Source organism: Penaeus vannamei, chromosome 15 (assembly GCF_042767895.1).
Source record: "Penaeus vannamei isolate JL-2024 chromosome 15, ASM4276789v1, whole genome shotgun sequence".
Taxonomy (NCBI): Eukaryota; Metazoa; Arthropoda; class Malacostraca; order Decapoda; family Penaeidae; genus Penaeus; species Penaeus vannamei.
Window position 1 is genome coordinate 41,749,233 of NC_091563.1, and position 3,603 is coordinate 41,752,835.

Below are 3,603 nucleotides of genomic sequence, written 5' to 3' on the forward strand. Positions count from 1 at the left end.
ACGTCATATATTTGGCATGGTTAGCAATTATGTTTATCATCTTGATCACTTTTGCAATTATTATCATCATTTTCACCATCATTATCATCATTGCCATCATTATCTTTTTCATCAGTATCATCATTGTAATCTATTATCATCATTATACTCACTGTTATCATTTTCACCACTTTCACTTTCACCATTCATCATCATAATCATTATTTTCACCATCATCATCACCATCATTATCTTTTTCATCATCAATAATTTCATCATCATTGTAATTACTACAATCACCATCATTATCATCACTTTCATTTCATCATTCATCATCATAATTACCATTTTCACCATTATTATAGTGACTAAAATCATCATCATCCTTTTCATCTTAAATCGTCATTATAACCATCTTCAAATATTCCTATTACGCACGTATATTCTCTAAACAAATATAAATATATGTTAACAAATATAAACAATATAAATATAAATCTCTAAGCAAATACAAATGTTTTTTTTTGTTTGTTTGTTTGTTTTCATGATTTATGGAAGATTTGAGGAAGAACCAAGGTGAAAAAAAATATATATGAACAGAGAGAAAAAGATGATGGATGAAAAATAAAGAAGAAGAAAAGCGTGATAAGTTGAAAGACGAAGGAAAGGAAGAAGGAAGAGGGTGATGAAAGTGAAAGAAAGAAAAAAAAGAGAGGTACGATAATGAAAGACGAGTGAACGAAAAACAACGATTAGAAATACAAGGAAAAGGCAATAAATAAGGAATACTAATCAACTTAAAGTAAAAGTGAGTGATGCAAAAGAAGAGAATATTAAAGCAAAGAGCAAGAGAGCGAAAGAGATGGAATAAAAGGAAGAGCGATGAAAGGGGATGAAATATATACAAAGAGAAAGGGGAGAGAGCGAAGAGCAAAGACGGGAATCACTTGACCGTTGCCGGGAACACCACCTATAAATAACCCTTCGCCATAACAATTATAAATCACTATACTACACATCACCCACACCCTCCTAATAATCATCAAGTGGATTATAGAAAAGTGTATTTCATGGAGAGAGAGAAAGGATATTTCCCAAAAGACAAGTCATGTACATGTTTCGATAGAATGTCTTTTGAGAAAGGGGACCAGTCTATGTTGACGATGCAGACGATGCCATGGCAGTGATCTGGGCAGACGGACTTGCTGACCTCGGTTTCGGTTCTGTGCTGACAGAGGACGTGACCTCGGTTCTTTTTCGCTGACGGTAGGTTATTGAAAGGCAGTGTGGAGAGACCGTTGCGATATGGCTCAGGTCACTAGTGTCGGTTCCCTTTATTCTGATGTTGTTGTTGATGATGATGGTGGTGGTGGTGGTGATGATGATGGTGATGGTGGTGGTGACGATGATGATAAGGATGATGATGGTGGTGACGATGATGGTGAAGATGATAAGGATGATGATGATGGTGAAGATGATGATAAGGATGATGATGGTGACGATGATGATAGTGATAATGATTATTTTATTGTGCTGCTGTTGCCATCGAAATTTCACGAAATAGCTTGCGCTGTGAAAATATCCATTCTTATTCACGATTTTTTTTACCCCACCGTAACCCCAATAATCAGAACATTCCCTATAATCCATCAAAAGTAAATCTGACTTCCAAGAACAGATTTTTTCCGTGTTATCCCTCTACATTCCATACGAAACCACCAAACCAAAGTACAGTGGTAACGCTAGAAATCAGAGAAGGGTTTTCTAAACACGGTTTCGAGATCTTGCTATCGTCTCTGTCTTTGTATCTTTCTCTTTCTGTCTCTGTCTCTCTCTCTCTCTCTCTCTCTCTCTCTCTCTCTCTCTCTCTCTCTCTCTCTCTCTCTCTCTCTCTCTCTCTCTCTTTCTCTCTCTCACTCTCTCTCTCTCTCCCTCCATCCCTCCATACCCCCTCTCTCTCTCTTTCTCTCTCTCTCTCTTTCTGTCTCTGTCTCTCTCTCTCTCTCTCTCTCTCTCTCTCTCTCTCTCTCTCCCTCTCTCTCTCCCTCTCTCCCTCCCTCCCTCTCTCTCTCCCTCTCTTGAAAACTAAGCCAAGAATATATTAAAGTAAGAAAGTTCACACCTATTATTGATCAATTCTCAATGCTTCCTAATGTTCTCCAAATTGAAAACTAAGCCTAGAATATATTAAAATAAGGAAGTTCACACCTGTTATTAATCAATTCTTAATGCCGCCTAATGTTCTCAAAATTGAAAACTAAGCCTAAAATATATTAAAATAAGGAAGTTCACTCCTCCGCCAGCCACAGAAAAGGAGGTCGAGACAAAACGTCATTCTACTCTTTGCAAAAGGAATTCGCGATTTTTGTACTTCCTAGATAAACGATTATAATGCTTCCGTTTGCAATTGCTTTCACTCATTCGGATATACACATTTTCTGGGGCAGATGATAGAGCAATCAGTCGTAAGTGTTTTTGTTTGTTTGTTTTTGTTGTTGTTTATCAAGTTGAGAATGAAATATATATTTTTTAAGTATTTTATACACATTTTCTGGGCCAGATGATAGAGCAATCAGTCGCAAGTGTTTTTGTTTGTTTGTTTTTGTTGTTATTTATCAAGTTGAGGATGAAATATATATTTTTTAAGTATTTTATACACATTTTCTGGGCCAGATGATACAACAATCAGTCGCAAGTGTTTTTGTTTGTTTGTTTGTGTTATTTATCAAGTTAAGGATGAAATAAATTTTAAAAAGTATTTTGTAAACGGCAATAGAACCAAAGATTTTCTTAAGGACAATGGAGGAATAAATAACTGTATTTTGTAAGGAAAACATTTAACCGCTATATTTTCTAAGAAGAAAAATGTATTTCTTTTTTTGCATTTTAATCATTATCATAGTGATCATCATGGTACAATAAACCTCTGTATTTTCTAGGTTTTACTGGAACAACAAACCGCGATATTTGCAAAGAGGAAGAATAAACACCGATATTTTTCACAATTTTAATGGAACATAAACATCGCTTCCTCACAAACAATTGGGAGTGAAACCAGAGCACAATTTTCTTAAGATCATTGAAATTATCAAGTAAAATATTTTCTAAAACGAATTATATATTTATACATCTTCTACATGACAGTGGAACGAGGCCAATATTTTTAACTGGGCTTTTGGGGTTATTAATTAATCACTGTATTTTCTTTAGCTACAGTGAAATGACAAGCTGTATTTTCTCAGAGCCAAACGGATCAATAAATTGCTTTATTTTCTAAGCTGTAGTGAATTGATAAACCGCTGTATTTATATAGAGTCAATGGAACTGCTGTATTTTCTCAAGAGGCAGATGGATCAAGAAACCGGTGTAACTTCTAAGTGGAAATGATACAGCTGTATTTTATCGAGCAAAACGGTTCGATAAATCGCTGTGATTTTCTACGAGTCAACAAAACCGCAGTAGTTTTTTCAGAGCGGAATGTGTGATGATAAATTGCTGTATTTACTAAGAGTAAATGGTGCCGTTGTATTTTCTCAGTCAAACGGATCAATCAACCAATGTATTTTCTGAAGAGGCAATAGAACCGCTGTATTTTCCTAGAGCCAAACGGATAACCAACCGCTG